At 47.7% G+C, this 18,054-nt stretch overlaps 1 protein-coding gene and 1 pseudogene across 2 annotated transcripts in view; one reads left to right on the top strand and one right to left on the bottom strand.

Annotated features, from left to right (window-relative positions):
- Window positions 1-4,042, bottom strand: part of Ctnnbip1 (catenin beta interacting protein 1) — a 49,678-nt gene extending 45,636 nt beyond the window's left edge. Inside the window, exon 1 of one of the 2 annotated variants that reach the window (XM_076565659.1) lies at window positions 3,849-4,042. The gene's annotated coding sequence lies outside the window, so the exon portion shown is untranslated. The remainder of the gene's footprint in view (window positions 1-3,848) is intronic. The other variant, XM_076565658.1, reaches the window with a different exon arrangement.
- A 1,357-nt stretch (window positions 4,043-5,399) lies between these two features.
- Window positions 5,400-5,497, top strand: LOC143272089 (U6 spliceosomal RNA; annotated as a pseudogene).
- The last annotated feature ends 12,557 nt before the right edge of the window (window positions 5,498-18,054 follow it).

Raw genomic sequence — 18,054 nt, 5'->3', positions numbered from 1 at the left:
CTCTCAAAGAGCTTAAATTCTCACAGGAAGTAAGAGATAGATAGATAAAAAGAAAAATGAAATAATAGAGCTGATGAGATGCTTAGCAGGTAAAAGCACTTACCTGGCAAGCCTGACGACCTGAGTTCAACCCCCAGAACCCACATAAAAGAGGAAGAAGAGAACCAACTCCCAAGTGTTACACACACACACACACACACACACACACACAAATTAACTAATTTTCTTTTTCATGTATGTGATGTGCATGTATATGCATGTTTTGCATGTGTGGATGGTTACATGTATGTACACATGCATGAGGTAGCCCAAAGTTAATGTCTGGGATTATCTTTGATTGCTGGTTCACTGGGGCAGGGTCTCTCAATGAAGGCCAGAGCCTTCTTATGGCTAATCTTGCAAGCTGGCTTACTCTGGGGGATCTCCTGTCTTTCGAGTCTGGAATTACCAGCAGTCCATCACACCCACTCACATTTGTGTGGGTTCTAGGGATGCGAATTGCAGTCCTTACTCTTGGGTGGCAAACAGGTTACCCATTGCGCCATTTTCCCAGCCCTAATCTTTTAAAAAGTGAAGTAAGAGCTAGCAATTCCATGAAACAAATACTAAGTGCAAGGTACCATCCATCCCAAGCACTGACTAGGTGTTACTAATTTAATCCATTCAACAACTCTACGGGGGAAGAGGCACTACCTTACAGACGGGCAAGCTCAGACACGGAGAGGTTAATGACGTCCCGAAGCTCACGGAGCCAATGATGGCAGAACCAGGATCCAAGCCCAGAGTCTCGGTATAAAGTCCGGGCTCTAATTAAGAGCTCCACTTCATGTGTGCGGAGTGTTAAATAACTACATGGTCAGCACCCTCGGCAGCTGTTCTCTGGGGGCAGGGCTGGACAGAGAACAGCCCCATCTAGGAAGAGCTGCCCTCTCCAGGGAGCGCAGTCAGTGGCAGCCTGCGGGGTTTCCACCAGATCTACGAGAGGCATGGTCCGATGAAAACAGACTTGGGCACGGGTGGGACTGCTGGCCGTCAACCTTTACACTTTGTGCAGGTCACTGACCTCAAACAACACTGTGAAAGACGCAAGGTGAGTCCAGTGGAGATAGTGGAGATCCTGGCCTCAGACAGCTCGGGGACACACACACACACACACACACACACACACACACACACACACACACACACACACGGAGCTGAAACAGAGAACGTGACAGGCACCAGAGGAAAGGAACAGCCTGCCACCGGACTTCAAAGAAGCCTAGCTTCTCGGTCCCCACCGTCCACATATGGGACCTCCAAAGGCCTCTGTGACGGACAGAATTAGAGCAGCATTGGGAGCAAGTTTAATTCTATTTAATTGCTCAAGTTCACGGCCACTCAGGCGCTGCCCTGCCTGTACTGAAACCATCCTTACTTCCTTTTCCTTTTCTTTCTCCCCCACCATCCTTTTTTTTTTTAATTTTAAACTTTTGATTTTTTTTTTTTTTTTTTTTTTTTTAATTTTAGAGCCTCTCTATGTAGCTCCTGGCTATTCGGAACTCACTCTGTAGACCAGGCTGGCCTCAAACTCACAGAAACCTGCTTGCCTCTGCCTCCCAATTGCTGGGGTTAAATGTGTGAGGTCAGCGACCTCAAACACTGAAAGATGACTCCAGTGGAGACCCTGGCCTCAGACAGCTCAGAGACAAATTCCTTAATTTTGGGGGTCCTGGGCACCAAACCCAGAGCCTCACACATTTTCTATAACTGATCTACATTCTTAGCCCCTTTGGTTTCCTTGTGCAGCATCTCACAATAGAGGCAGGGCACTGATGCTTCCCTTTCAATGATGCAGCCGGATATGGGAAGGAAGCCCAATGTGTTCTCTCTCCTCCACCTCTAACTGATTTAGAAACCCACAAGCTCTCTCTCTTCAGAGGGAGTAATCTATCCTGTGAGTACACTGCTGTAATATGGAGACTGCTCTGAGTTAAGCCATGAGGTCCACCAGACTGCCAAGTCAAAGGACTCACATCTCATCTGTGTCTGAGTCTAACCCAGTACCTGACTCACAGCAGGTCCTGAAGAAGATCTGAGTTTGCTTCCCAGCTCCTTGAATCGAGAAGGTGGGGAGGGGGTGACACCAAACTGGCTCTAGTTCCGTCCTTCTGCGACCATCACTAGCCGGGCAATTTCAACAGTCAACTGGCGTCTTTTCCTCCACCTCCACTCCCCACAATTCTGTCTCTTTATGGCTGCCAGAACAACCTTTTAAAACTTAGATCATATCTTAATACCTTTCTGTTTAATAGACTCTAATAGCATCTAACTCTTTGGATAATGTACTATAACCTACAAAATACTCTTTTAACCTACACATTCTTCCTTCCTTTCTCTCCCAACACCCTCTTTCTTTGAGAGGGTCTCATGAAGCCCATGCTGACCTTGAGCTCATAATCCCACTGCCACCTCCCAAATGCTATGCCACCACACCCAGGTTATCACATCTTCGTGTTCTGGCCCCTTCACAGCACTTAATACTACTGAAATGATTTTTATCCATGTATTTATTTACTCATTTATTATCTGTCCTCTTTCCTTCTTAGAATGTCATTTCCCAGAAGACAAGGATTGTGTAAGCCCCATGAATGAATCTCCACCTCACAGAAGTGATTTCTGTCCACATGGACCACACTGGCTGTACCAGGAAGCCATGAATGACACACTGGCACTTAACAGTTGGCACCTTTATTTGTGATTCAAAGTCCTGCTTTGAATCCAAGGAAGTGCTGGCATCTCTGGACACTTTAATGGCAGAAGAGATCAGTTATCACAGGGTTTCGAGCCAGGAACAAGAGCCCAGTGGTTGTAGCAGGGAGCCAGAAGCCAAAGCACTTGAGAAGTAAACCTTAAGAAAAACTGACTCGCCTCCAGATCCCGTATCAATATACTCTGTGCCTCAATTTACCCAGCAGTTATCTAGGCACACTTCCTCAAGATCTGTGACAGGAGACAAAATAATTAACAGCTAGGGCATAGTTAGATCCTCAGATAGGAAGTGCTGCAAGCCACAAGTCTCATTATTCATAAAACTCTTGATTTGTGCCCAACACGACACCCCTGGGCCTTCCCATAAACTAACCCGACAGAGATACTGCTCAGACAAGTTCCATGCACAGGAACAAGCTAAGACTGCAGGGCCTCAAGAGGCAGGGTGTCCAGAGCTCCAGGCTCAAGGAAAAGGGAAGTGCAACATTGATTGGGGTAGCAAAAAGGAGGGGATGAGTGCAGTTTGGGGATTCAAGTGGTTAATCTGCAGGTTCATGTTCACAAGTACCCTGCGAAGATGAGGCACGTGTCTCTCCGATATACCTTCAGGAAACACCAGGGAGAGGTGGAACTGGGGGAGCGGACAGTGCATCCAAACTAGAGGGAGGAAGGGCGGCTGGGCAGCCAGACAGACCTTGGCAGCATCTAGTAGGGGAAACAAGGAGAGTCAGGATGCTGGGAGAGGGGTGTTGGTGAGGTAAAGAAGGGACTGGGCAATGGGACCAGGAGGGTGGACAGGCGATGTCAAGCATACGGGCCCAGAGGGTGAGCAACTGGGACACCTGTGGAGGAGAACCCCAAGGGACAGGGAAGAAGGTAGCAGGGTGGTCTGCGGCGGGAGGTAGCAGCGCCGGGCGTGGTGAGGACGGCGGGTCCAGGCCCAGGGCGTCGCGCTAACGGGGCCAGCCCGGTGGGGTCCTGACGGGGTCGAAGGTGCCTTCCGCGGCCCCTCCCCGGGAGACAAAGGGCCGGCGGCTCCCCTGTGCCCCGGCGCCGCGCCGACCCCGTGCTGCGGCGCGGCTCGGCCTCGCGCTTACCTGGGCCGCCCGAGCGCGCGGCGCCGGGGGCTGCGGGTCCGGAGCGCGGCGGCCTGTTCCGGGGCGCGCTCAGCCGGAGCAGCAGCCGCAGCGGCGGCGGCAGCAGCAGCAGCAGCAGCAGCAGCAGCAGGAGCGGTCGCTTCAGCCTCCGCCTCTCCGTGAGTCACCGCGGCGGGGAGGGAGGGAGGCGCCAGGCCGCCGGAGGAGGGACCGGCGGAGGGGGCGGCATTGGGCTCCGCGCGCGCGGCGGAGGCGCGGCGTCGACCACGCCCCGGAGGGAGGCACCCTGGAGAGGGCGGGGCCTGAGGGGGTGGATCCCGGGGGCGGGAGGGGGCCCGGCATTGGTCAAGGCCGTCTGTGGGGCGGGGCGGCTTGCTGGAGGGCGGAGTCCTGAGCCTCACTACGAGGAAGACAGTTCATTGGGCATCTCCGGCGGAGGGCGGCTCGGAGGCGGGGCCTCGCAGTGGGCGGGTAGAGGCTGAGTCTCTGCAGAGCCCAGGGGAGGAGCAGGCGCTGTGGGAGAGAGGGGTCATACTGGGCTAGTTGACCTAGAACCCCGCAAAGAATATGAAATAGAAGAGCTTGCAGACTATTTAGGGGCGTGGTACCTTGGAACACTTAGGTCTACTCTTGAATTTGTGGCCTAGCCTGGCATCTGTGAAGCCCGGATTGCCCAGAGGCTCTGTGATAAAAAAAGTTTCTATATGTATCCGGAGAGGGTAGAAGGGGGTAATAGCAGATTTTAAACAAAATGCGAATTGTTTTTGGTATCCGACATCCTTTTAATGGGACAGGAATGTTTAAGTATGGTCTCATTTTCAGTATTTTTTTTTAAGGTTTATGTGTATACCTGCATGTATTTATGTGTACCACATGTATGTCTGATGCCTTGGCATTGGATCCCCTGAAACAGACGGTTGTGAGCAGCCCTGTGGGACTGGAAACTTAATTCTGGTCCTCTAAAAAGGAAGCAGCAAGTGCTATTAACAGCTAGGGAGTCCATCTCTCCAGTCCCTGGTTTCAAATGTTTTAACTTACCAGTAATAGCACTCAGTACAGAGACCCTCCTTAAACACTTCTCCACCGTTCACTGACTTCTCTACATTCTCCACACCCCTTAGGAAGGGGAATAAACCTGGGGGCTGGAGAGATGGCTCAGTGGTTAAGAGTACATAGTGCTCTTGCAGAGGACCCAAGTTTGATTCCTCTTATCCATGTCAAATGGCTCATAAACCACCTTAACTCCAGCTTCAGGGGATCCAATGCCCTCTTCTGCCCTCTGTGAGTGCCGCATTCACATGTACAAAACCACACTCTGAGAGACACACGTACATATAAAAAATAAAAATTAGGTGTGGAAAAGATGGCTTAGTGGTTAAGAGCACTAGCTACTCTTGTAGATGACTTGGGTTTGGTTCCAAGCACCCCATCAGGTAGCCCATAACTGACTGAAATTCCAGTGCTAGAGGATTTAACACACTCTTCTAGTGCACATGGGCACATACACATTATATACATAAAACAGGCAAACACACATATAAATTATTAATTAAATTTTGGCAGCTCATATACTAAAATTGAAATGATACAAAAATTAACATGGCCCCTGTACAAAGAAGACACAAATTTGTGAAGCATTCCATACTTAAAAATGAAGTTTAATCCCAGCACTCAGGAGGCAGAGCCAGGTGGATCTCTGTGAGTTTGAGGCCAGCCTGGTCTACAGAGTGAGATATCCAGGACAGGCACCAAAGCTACACAGAGAAACCTTGTCTCAAAAAACCAAAATAAAGAAAAAGAAAACAGAAAAAAGTTTAAGACAACAAACATTAAAACCTTAAAAATGGGGCTAGAGAGATGGCTCAGCAGTTAAGAGCATTGGCAGCTCTTGCAGAGGTCCTGAGTTCAATTCCCAGCAACCACATGGTGGCTCACAACCATCTATAATGAGATCTGGTGCCCTCTTCTGGCATGCAGGTGAACATGCAGATAGAACACCATATACATAAAATAATAAATAAATCTTTAAAAAAAAAAAGAAACCTTAAAAATACAATAAACATCTGTGTATTGCTGCTGTGTGGCACTGTTCCTGGGGAGACCTGGACAGACACCTGCTCCTCTCAGACAAGGACCCAACTACAGACCAAACATCTACCCAAATCCAACTTAGTAAACCAAATGAATTTTATTGGGATTACTTACAGGAGCATGGGTGAAGTTACAGGAACAGGAATGACTCAAGGGCAGCTGTCCTGAGTATTGCTCACAAAAGCTGGAAACCTGGAATGCACTGCACAATTTGTAGGCAGTTCCACAGGTTGGAGAAGAACATGGACCAGCGCTGGTCCATGCCTCTTCTAGGTACCTCAGCAGGCCTTACTGCCTATATATGCTTGGGAAGGGAGGGGCCTAGTGAATCTGGTCAATTTCAGGAACTTCCTGAAGCCACTGAATTGTTTACCTCCTGAGCTTAATGAGTTTAGCTGTAGGAAAGAATGTTTCAGCTTCTCTTCAACTCCACTTTGACATCCTGTGTCTTTTTTTGTTTTTGTTTCATTTGGTTGGTTTTGGTTTTTTCAAGACAAGGTTTCTCTGTGTAGCCCTGGCTATCCCGAACTCACTCTGCAGACCAGGCTGGCCTTGAATTCACAGATCTACCAGACTTGCCTCCTGAGTGCTAGGATTAAAGTGATGTGCCACCACTGCCCCAACTTAACATCCTGTACCTTACGGAGCTTTCTTCAAAGACAGGTTATAATCATGGAGGAAACTGCTACACAACAGTTATATGTGTACATATTGTTTGTGTGTGCACATGTGTGTGGAGGTCAAAGTCAAAGTCTGGTATCTCCCACTATTCTTTTTCCACCTTATTCTATTATTATTAATTATTATTATTACTATTATTATTATCATCATCAGTTCCTCTCATAGAACCTGGAGCTGAGGAAAACTTGAGTTTTATTTTTTAGATTTTTTAAATGATTTATTTATTTTTATTTCATGTGCATTGGTGTTTTACCTACTTGTATGTCTGTATGAGGGTGTTGGATCCCCTGGAAGTGGAACTACAGGCAGTTGTAAGCTACCATGTGGGTGCTGGGAAGTGAAGTCAGGTCCTCTGGAAGAGCAGTCTGTGCTCCTGACCACTGAGCCACGGCTCCGGCCTCCTGATGAGTGTTCTTGCCCAGCACCTCCCGACACTTTGCTATCCAGGATGGAGGAAGCTGCTATCTCAGTGTCGGCTGATTTGCCCGTGTGCTGCAGCCCAAGTGTACGGTGTCTTCAGCAATGTAGTGGGGGTGATCAAGAGCGGTACAATGCAATGGCACCTCCACTGTTCTGGAGCCTCTGCGGCTCCCTGGCCAACAGCTCACAGGGAGAGACCCCATACCTGACACTGGGAATTTTGCTTAAAGATCTATGGCTTCTGGGAGTAGCACTACCCATCCATAAAGAGTACTTCCATTCAAACCTGTTAAAAAAATTTTTAATTAATTAAGGCTAGACTGGCAAGTCCCAGGGCTCTGCCTACTCAGCACTTTGATTACCAGCTTTTACGTGGGTGCTGGGGATTCAACGACCATCCTCCAGACTCTCAGAGTAAATATTTTAAAAACACCATGCTTACATTCTGAAATGCTCAGATTCCTCTCTACTTTTGATTCCACAGACTGTACTGTAATCATGACTGAGGGACGTGGTAGTTACGAGATTATGAATCCTCAAAGGCCAGAAATATGCCTTATTCATGACTATATCTCAAAAAAAATCCAGAAGGCTACTGTACCTGGAGCAAAAGTTCAACAAATATTTGCCAATACAGCTTACCAATGGGTCCTCCTGGCTTCCCAGTGAACACATCGATGCAATAACACAAATTCACATTGTTTTTTATGTCAATATTGATGTTTAAACAAATCAATAAAAACTGTTCATGTTGCTTGGTATTCAAGCTATAAGAGTATGGATTATGTTTTTTTAAAGATATGTTTAAGGACTAGGTGGGAAAGGAACACAGAAGATTAAAATGTATTAGTTAGTGTGAAATAATGGATGCTTTTTCTTATTTTTCCCAAACTTTTCATATGTATTTTTAAAGATTTATTTGTTCTGTTTTATGTGTATAAGTGTTTGCCTGCATGTATGTCTGATTACCATGTGCATGCAGTGCCCTCAGAGTAAAAAGAGAGCACTGGATCCCCTGGAACTGCCTGTCATGTGTAAGCTGGGAACCTAACCCTGATCCTCTCTCTGCAAGAGCAGCCAGTGCTCTTAACCACTGAGCCATCTCTCCAGCCCCCTGTATTATTTCTATAGTTTAAAATTACAGTAAATTCATCAACACAGTCAGTCTCTCAACTACCCCATGAACTCAGAGTTGGGCAATCTGTATTTCTAGGCAGCAGGGTTACTTTAGATTAGCTCTGGCTCCATCCTATGCCTAGGGAGTAAGGAACATTTGTCAGTTCTGACAGTCCCACACCATCTCCCCTCCTTGGGGAAATGAGCCTCAGCCCTCTGGCATATTCATGAGGCTGTCAATTACAGTATTTTATCTCTCCCCCTAAAGTAGGGGAGACACGTGACACAACGTGGACCAATTTGAGTCTTTTCTTTAAACTCTCGGAATTAGTAATGAATGGAAGACAAGATGGCTCAGTGGGTAAAGACCCTTGTGCATAACCCGGATACCCTGGGTCCTATGCCCTCCCCTGTCCCAGAACTCACAAAAAGGAGGAAGGAGAGAACAGACTCCACAACCGTGTCTTCTGACTTGTGCACCCTGCTGCAGGGCATGCATGCTCCCCTCTCCCCTAGGCACAAAGACAGACAGACAGACAGACAGACAGACAGACAGACACACACACACACACACACACACACACACACACACACTAGCAAAAATAAAGTTTGAAGAGAATAGTGACAACCACCTTTCTCTGTGAGTTTAAGGCCAACTTGGTCCACCTGGCGAGTTACAGGCCAACCAGGGGTACAAAGTAAGACCCCATCTCAAAAAAAGGAAGCAAGCAAGCAAGCAGCTAGAATCCATAGTTGGGTAGTTGGCAAGCAAAAGCAGGAGGAACTTAAGTTCAGGGCCAGGATGGGAACCAGTTAACACAGCTCAAAACAAACTCAGGAACAGACCCAAAACGTTACCATCAGACTGTGATGTTTACATTGGCTGTCAATGTGACAGGGTCTAAAATCACCCTGGAGACAAACCTGTGACTGTCTGCAAGGTATTATCTAGACTAGGTGAATGAAATGTGGGCAGCCTACCCCATGGGCTGCAGTCCCGGACTCACGAAAAGGAGAATCAGCCGCTGCTTCCCGACTCTGGATGTGCCTCCCTGTCATGATGGAAGGAGGATCAGCCGCTGCTTCCCGACTCTGGATGTGCCTCCCTGGCACTGTGTTCATGACGGGCTGTCAAGCAGTACAGTGGAATAAGCCCTTCCCTAGTTGATTTTGGCAGAGAGTTTTATCACGGCAACCAGGAAGTAATGGATGCATGGGTTGAAGGTGCACTTCTGTAGTGACACGCTTGCCTAGCATGCACAAGGCACTGAATTTGACCCCACTGCCAGAAATGGAGGGGTAAACCAATTTTCAAAAAATCTAAATGTAACAGTCATTAACTAACAAATAATACAGTAGACAAAGCCAAGCATGGTGGCTCACCCTTGTAATCTCAGGAGCCTGAGACAGGAGAACTGTCATGAGTTTGAGGCAAGACTAGACTTCACAGTTATGTACTGAGCTGAAGGCTAGCCTTGGAATCTATGGAAGTGAGATTCTGTCTCAAAAATACTAGCAAAGGGCCACCGATGTAGAACAGTGGGTAAAAGCACTTGACACATGAGCTGATGACCTGTGTGGTATCCTGAACCCATGTAAATATGGTAAGAGAGAATCAGCTCTACAAAGTTGTTCTCGCTCTCTGTCTCTCTGTCTCTGTCTCTCTGTCTCTGTCTCTCGGGCTGGACAGATGGCTCACTGGGTAAAGCAATCACTATACAACCCGAGCTGAGTTCTGATCCCCTGAACCCACGTAAAGCCAGACAAGGGAATGAATGTCTAATCCAAGGCCTGGTAAGGAGGCAGAGACATGGGAATCGTTGGGAGCTCAGAGCCAGTGGGTCTGGTGTACACATAGGCCAACAAAAGACCCTGTCTTGAACAAGCTGGAAGCTGAAGACTGACACTCAAGATTGTCCTTTGATAATATGTGCATCAAGATGTATGTGTGTGCATGTGTGCGCGCACACACACACAGAGGCTTTTGTTTTCTAAGTGAGACAATTACCTTTCGTTCTGGTCCCTATGCCTGTGGTCTGCTTATATTCGGTACGGCTCTAACTTTTCAGAGGGCAGATATACACAGGGGACAAAGACTGGCAGCATGTTCCATCCTACTCAGTTGTGCCTTGGCAAAAATTCAACCAATTTTCCTTTGGAGATAATAAGGAATTACTAAAAATAATGATGAAAGCATTTTGTACATTAGTGAATATACATATTTTGTGTCCTGAGTAGGGCAGGGGCAGCTGTGAACATCTGGCTAGCTGCCAGCCTGCTCCCAGAGTGTTGCTGTCCACAGCATCCGATAAGCAGACTCCCCCACCACCTCACAAAGCCCTGATACATATGCTAGGGGCCAGGGTAAAGAAGTCATACCTCGTTCCTGAGGCGGGTAATTTGCCGGACCGGCATGCTGGTGAGAATGTACCCTATCAGACTGCAGGTGCAGCTCCGACAGTCTAATCACGATAAAGATAGTGACTGAGATCTCCCCTTGGAGCCACACACTCAGCCTGTTGCCTGTGAACATAGTCTGTGCTGCCTTCGGACTGCTGGTTATCGTCCAATTAAGGACTGAAGAAAAAGACAATCCCTGAGGCAAATGGCCTCTGCGCTCTGTGAGTGAGGGCTAAACAGCCACCGCTCCCTCCTAGAACACAGCTGACTGAGTATCATTACCTGCAGACACTGCGGGACTGATTATCCGGAGTGGCCCGAGAGGCCATGGCTGACCAGCAACTCCTTCCTGGCCACGGTGAGGGACAGACTGCTCAGCAGAGTGTGAACGACCAGCCCAGGGTCTGCCACTACCATCTTTGTTCTGCATGTCCCCTCACAAGGTGGCAGGACCTGTCAGCCTCCCTGAGACTACACCCTCCTGGGCCCCATGCTTCTTTTACTAGGGTCCTCTGTGATTTATACAGCTGAGGTCTAACTTTCGCCGTCCCACCTCACACTCCGGGACAGCCAGAGTTTGTTCTGTCCAGTAGACATCGTTCAACCTAAATGAACTTTGTAGTTCTGTTTCTCCACAGCCCGGCCTTTGTTTCCTCATTACAATTACTGTGGGAAATCACTTCCCATCGGCAGTACCGCCTCCCAGCTGGTTAACCAGAGAGGCCTCCTTTTTAAAGTTAATAAATAGTAAAGGCCCGATGCCTGCTAATGAAGAGCCTCACACAAAAGCGTATGCAGAAGGGACAGACACAGTGCACATGTGTGGGGATCTGAGATTCCTCACTCTTCCCCCACATGCTGCCTGGCAGGCAGTAATGACTATTAATTATTGAAGCAATGAACATTAGAGCCAACACAGGCAATTTTTTTAAAAAGGAAGCGACTCTTGGATCTTCTGTTGAAATCATTTTAATTAATGATTAACGCTATAGAGCCCGGAGAAATATATGATACTAGTAAAAGAATATTTTATTTTTTTTCTATTACTTTTTCCCTTTAAAAAATAACAAATTAGGTTATGTTTGGAAACATCGTGGACAAAGTAGAATTTAAAACGACACTGCTTCCTTTTATGATAGCAAAGAAAGGGCATGAAATGTTGATGAGATTTGTGTATGCATGTGCTGTATGTATGTATGGAGTATGCACACTTGTGTAGGGGTGTTATGCCCATGAGTGCCCGTGTACAGGCCAAAGGAGGACACTGGGTGTCCTGCTCTATCTCCACTCTGTTCCCTTGAGGCAGGGTCTCTCACTGAATCTAGAGCTCACTGCTTTGCTTGTAGTCTGGCAGTTCGCCAAGCCCAGGGAGCCTCCTGCATCTGCTCTGCACAGCACTGTGCATCTGCTCTGCAGAGCACTGTGCATCTGCTCTGCAGAGCACTGGAGCTACAGGCTCGTGTAGCCACGCCCACTTTCTATGTGGGTGCCGAGGATTTGGTCTCTGGTCCTCATGCTCGTGAAGTAAATATTCTTAGCTACATGAGAGCCCTGAACTTGTAAGACAGCCCTGAACTCACGATCCTCCTACACCAGCCTGCACTATTCCTGAGATGCCCTTCAACTCCTGATCTGCCTGCTTTCACCTCCCAGGTGCTGGCATTCCAGGTGTGCACCACCAGGCTCTCCTGAGAATTTCAACTCAAAAATCAAATTGTACAAGGCTCTACTTGGTCTCTGTACATCCTGTGGTACTTATAATAGTGTCTTTCAAAAGCTTTCCCACTATTTTTAAAGTTAAGAACCAAAAAGGGGGCATGGTTTTGATGTTATTTTCATATTCCAGGACTGCTGCCACCGGTCTGAAACTCACAGGCAATTCTATCAGAGACTAGTTTTCCATGTTGCTGACCTCACTGCTATTAGTGATATTCCTCTTACACAGTGCTCACTTCCAGCTCAGTTCCATTTAGACATCTCTCATGATTACTATCACTGACCTGCCTCTGAGGCCAACAGTGTCTCCGTGTCTCCTTTGCAGGTGTCTTTTGCTGAGCCTGTTTTAATATTCATTCCACCTTATGCTCAGTTCCCATGTGACCTTCTAAATACAGATTCATGTGTGTGCCAGTGCCACATGTGTGCTTTGACTTTAGTTCAAGCACAAACTCCTTTATTTTTATTTTATGTATGAGTGCTCTGCATATACACCTGCATGCCAGAAAAGGGCATTAGATCCTATTACAGATGGCTGCCGGGAATTGAACTCAGGACCTCTGGAAGAGCAGCCAGTGCTCTTAACCACTGAGGCATCCCCATATTTTCTTATGTTTAATTATGCGTATAGGTATGTGTGTGCTGGCACTGTTGGAGGCCAGAAGCACCAGATTCCCTGGGAGCTGGAGTTAGATGAGTTTGTGAGCCACCTAAAGTAGGTGCTGAGAATTGAACTTGGGTCCTCTGTAAGAGCTATACACTTTTAAACACTGAGCCAGCTCTCCAGGGTCCAGACACAAACTCTAGTCTATTAGTCACTCAAGGAACAGTCAGTGACTACTTCCCAGGTGCATGGCACCCTGGGAAGCAGGGGTTAAGGTAGCAAATCACATAGACTGTCTTTGCCCTCATAGTGGGCCCGACACACGCCAATGAGGTGAAGGATGAGTAATTCTTTGTCACTGTAGCTAAGTGCTAAAGGCTGAACTATTTCTAGGAAGATAACCTTGGATTAGGATCAAGGCTCTATCAGGACCTTCATCCTCAGGAAAGTAACATTTAAGTTTATACTTGAAACGGATGTGGCAGCACTAAAGAGGCTGAGGCAGGAGGATGGATTCAAGTCATCCTCTCCACTATGTAACAAGTTTGCAGGCAGCTTGGGCTATATGAGACCCTGCCTCAAAGCAAAGCAAAACAAAAAAAATCTCCAAATAAAAACTAATAAAAGTTTGTTTGTTTCGAGACAGGGTTTCATTATGCAGCTCTGCCTGCCCTGGATCTCGCTCTGTAGACCAGGCTGCCCTGGAACTCACGGAGATCCTCCCAACCCTGCCTACCGAGTGCTGGGATTAAAGGCGTGCGCCACCACCGCCCGGCTTGGTCATGATGTTTAACACAGCAAGAGAAAAGGAACTAACACAACAAACCACCTACAATTTGCTGGTTACGGGCTCTTCCTTTTTATCCCCTCCCCCCCCCTTCTCAAGGGCTAAACCTGTCAGGCTTCAGGCTGTGGGCTGGCCTGGTTGGGCTGGATCAACAGGGTTCAGGAGCTGACTGGACTAGGATTACTCCAGCTCTCTTCAGCCCAGGGGCTGGCTAGTCAGCCATCTTATTCTTCCCAGGATGACAGCAGAAAAGCTGGGCAGCAGCGGGAAGCTCACTGAAGCTCCCTCCTCCCTCGGGGAGTCCTACCACAAACATTCCAGTGGCCAATTGTCTCGTGGCCAAGCCCCAACTACCAGGCGAGAAAGCTTACTCCACCCAAGGGAAGAAGGTGTGAAGAAATAATTCTCTGAGTAATGCTGCCGTATCTCAAAGCAACTGTGCTCAAGGAACGTCCTATTCCTGTTGTTTCCTAAGACAGGAGGGGGTAGAGGCAGGGGATGGAGAGAGAGGTAACTCAGTGGTTAAAGGTACATGCCACCAAGTCTGATGATCTAGTTCAATCCTAGGATCCACAGAGCGGATGGAGAGAAACTAACCCTGAGTTACCCTCTGATCTCCACACACAGCTGTGGCTCAAGCACACCTCCTATTTAACACACACACACACACACACAAAATAAAATTTTAAAAATGTAATTTAAGATAGGGTCTCATATATCCTCGGTTGCTTCTGAATTCAGTATGTGGCCAAGGCTGACTTTGAACTTCCCTTTCTTCTGTGTACCCAAGGATAACCTTCCCCCCCAAAAAAACCCACTTCTGATTCTCCTGCCTCTTGCTCAAACTCTGTTTTTGTTTTTGGAAACAAGGTTTCTCTGTGTAACAGCCCTGGCTATCCTGGAACTCATTTTGTAGACCAGGCTGTTCTTGAACTCACATATCTATCTGCCTCCCGAATGCTGGCATTAAAGGTGAGCCACTACCACCTAAGTTCAAAAGCTGGGATGTAATAGGTGTGTGTGCCACCACACCTGGTTTATGTGGTGATATAATTTATTATTTGCTGGTAAGATAAAATCTCAGCCTTTTTCAAGACTTATTTTTAGTTTATGTGTATGTTTGGTGTGCACTATGTGCATGCTTGGTGCCTACAGAGGCCAAAAGAGGGCACTGGATCCCCCGAAACTGGAGTTAGAGATGGTTGTGGGCAGCCAGGTGGGTGCTGGGAACTGAACCTGGGTCCTCTGCAAGAGCAAGTGCTGTTGACTGCTGAGCCATCTCTCCAGACTCAGTCTATTTTGATTTGAGATGAGGTCTTATCTATAGTCCAGTCTGGCCTGAACTCACAATGCGCCTGCCTTTCTTTGGCATTAAGGGAGTGTAGGTATGTGACATCATGCCCAGATGGCTTGAGTTTTTAGTAAGCAGCTTGTCTTGTTGGACATCAGTATTTTTGTTGGGGGTGAGGCTGGTGGAGATGGGGCGCCCTTGAGCTGTGAAAGTGAGCTATCTTTAACGAATTCAAGGAGAGGTGATTCATGTAAAGAATCTAAAGGTTTTAGTAATATCTTAAATTGACTTTAATGAGTAGTTAGATTGAAATAGCTACAGGCTCCCGGGAGTAGACCAAACCTATTGAGTCCTTTCCTGGGAGATAAAAGAGCTTTAAAAGTAGCTTGCACCAGCAAGGCAGTGTCAGCCTCTTCATGCCCCCGGCACAGTGCGCAGCAGGGCAGCATTTCTGCTCATCTGACTAATTGGTGGCTAAGTACGCACAGAACAGAAAGGGAGGCTTATTTCACTAACTAGCAGGAAAGCGGTCTTAGGCTCGCAGGGAAGGAGGCAAGGAGTCTCCAAGCACACCTACAGGTGACACAAACCTTCTAAAACAACTTGGAGCTGGCCATTCCATTCATTTTCCTTTCAGAAGCAGCAAGCTAAAAGGGCTGCAGGGGCTGGAAAAGATAAAGGAACTAGTTTTAATTTGGCTTCCACTTCTGCTGCCAATGATGCCCTGCTGAGACAACTCAAGTATTAACACTCTAGTTCCCACAAGCCCATTCATACTCTTTCATCAGGCTGTTACAAGGTCTCTTAAAGCTCATTTGCATCATTAAGAGGAAATATAACAGAGAAAGTTCTTCACCTCACCTCCGGGAAAGGGAACCGCAGGAGGGACAGAGCTGTGAGCCATTTCCCACACAGGGTGCTCCAGTGTCTCCTAGGGCCTTCTTCCCATCCCTCCAGACCCCTAGACTCTCACCACACGTCCCTAGGTAAGCCAGACACAGCACCACATTTCACTCAGTATTCTTTAATATTTTCACGAGTCTGTATACGTATATGGTGGGGGTGCGGTAGACGTGCGGAAGTCCAAGGATGATGCTCGGGGACCGGTTTTCTCCTCCCACTGTGGGATCCAGGGATAGGTTTTCACTCGGTGAGCACTCTTACCCTTCCAGCCATCTCACCAGCTCCTGTCTGAAAGCTCGCATTCTTTTTCTTTTTTAATTTGTTTGTTTATTTTTGAGACAGGGCCTCAGTGTAGTAGCCCTGGCTGGACTGGAACTCACAGCAACCCTCAAGTCACTGCCTCCTGAGTTAAGGGATTAAAGGCGTATGCTACCCCACCTGCTTTATTTTGCTTTTACAGTTTTGTGTTTGTGTGTGTGTGATGTATGTGCGTGTGTGTGAGGGTGGACGCCCATGTGGAGGCCAGCGGAGGATGTCAGGTGTCTTGTTCTGTCACTCTTGAGCCTGCAATAAACACGGAGCTAGGCTGGTGACCAGTAAGCCCCAGTGACCCTTCTATCTCTACTCCCAGTGGCACTGGAGTACATGGTTACAGGCTTGTACAGCCACACTGAACTTGTCCGTGGTGTTCTGGGGACCCACACCCAGGTCCACATGTATGCACAGCCGCACCGAACCTGTCTGCGGTGTGCTGGGGACCCACACCCAGGTCCACATGTATGCACAGCCAACACACTTTTCCACTGAGCCATCTCCCTGGCCCCCACACAATACTTTATACGGCAGCTTCAAAGCAGCCCTTCACGAAATATTTATGAGTATATAGAAGGCCCTTGAGAAGTGGGGGAAAAACTAGGTATAAACCTGTAATCCCAGCACCCAGGAGGCTGAAGCAAGAACACTGAGGTCAGCCTGAGCTGTGTAGAAATTCTGAGGTCAGGTCCAGAGAGACGGCTAGCAGTTAAGGGCACTTGGCCCTCAAGCCCGATGACCTAAATTCAATGTGAAACCCACATTGTGGGAGAAAAGAATTGACTCCTGGAGGTTGTTCTCAGACCCGCACAAGTGCGCCATGACACATACTCACTCCCTCTCTAAATGTTAAAATAAATAAATAACACACAAACTTAAAAAGCAGGTGTGAGAGAGGTGGGGCCAGGTCAGATGAGGACTGCAGGGCTGCAGTGCAGCTCAGGGGTGGACCATTGCTAGCACGTGTGAGCTCTGGGGTTGGATCCCCAGCACTGGTTAAGACAGAGAGTGAGATGCCCCAAAGCCAAACAGTCTGGCACAAGTAACACAGGAGGTCAGAAATGCCAAGCTGGCCAAGGTGCTGCTGGCGGTCTGACTTCCTGAAGAAAGCCATCCATTTTCTGATACCTTCCAATGGAATCTTGCTCTTGCTATTTCCTAGCATAGCAACAAGCCATTCACACTTCCAGAAGACGGCCGAGGGAGGAACCAGGAGGCCGAGGCCGAGGCCAGGGCTTGCTGGGTGTGCTCCATGAGAACAAGTGCTCTGAGTAAGTATGAAATAATATTTCATTAGGTCTAAACTTTACAAAGTGGACCTAAGGTACAGTTTGTCAAGACTCAGGATAGACTTGCTCTAACCTTCAGATTCCAATAAAATGACCACCGTTTTCAAAGATAAAATAGCAAAGCTCCATATTTCCTAAGACCATGGCCAAACCCTAGACATGGCCATGAGTTACAATCTAATCCTGGAAAGACATTTACATTGACCTAAACTGCCTGTCTCTTTGATTATCATTGAAGCAAAGCACCTCAGTTTCCAGTGGGACATGGCTAATGAATCCTGGGGAAGGAAGGTCAGAACCAAAGGAAATTTTTTGTTTGTTTTATTGAGACAGGGTTCCTCTGTGTAGCCCTGGCTGTCTTGGAACTCTCTATGTAGACCAGGCTGGCCTCGAACCCAGAATCAGCCTGCCTGTGCTTCTCACATGCTGGAATAAAGGTGTGTGCGATCACCACCCAGCTTTAAAAAATCATTTTCTTTGTGTTTGTGTGTCGGTAGTACGGTCAGAGGACAACTTGGGGCATTTGGCACTCTCCTTCCATCATGTGGGTCCCCAGCACTGAACTCAGGGCATCAAGCTTGGCAGCAGGTACCTTT

The sequence above is a fragment of the Peromyscus maniculatus genome, chromosome 2 (genome assembly GCF_049852395.1).
Source record: "Peromyscus maniculatus bairdii isolate BWxNUB_F1_BW_parent chromosome 2, HU_Pman_BW_mat_3.1, whole genome shotgun sequence".
Classification (NCBI taxonomy): Eukaryota; Metazoa; Chordata; class Mammalia; order Rodentia; family Cricetidae; genus Peromyscus; species Peromyscus maniculatus.
This window is presented reverse-complemented; position numbering and strand designations above follow the sequence as displayed.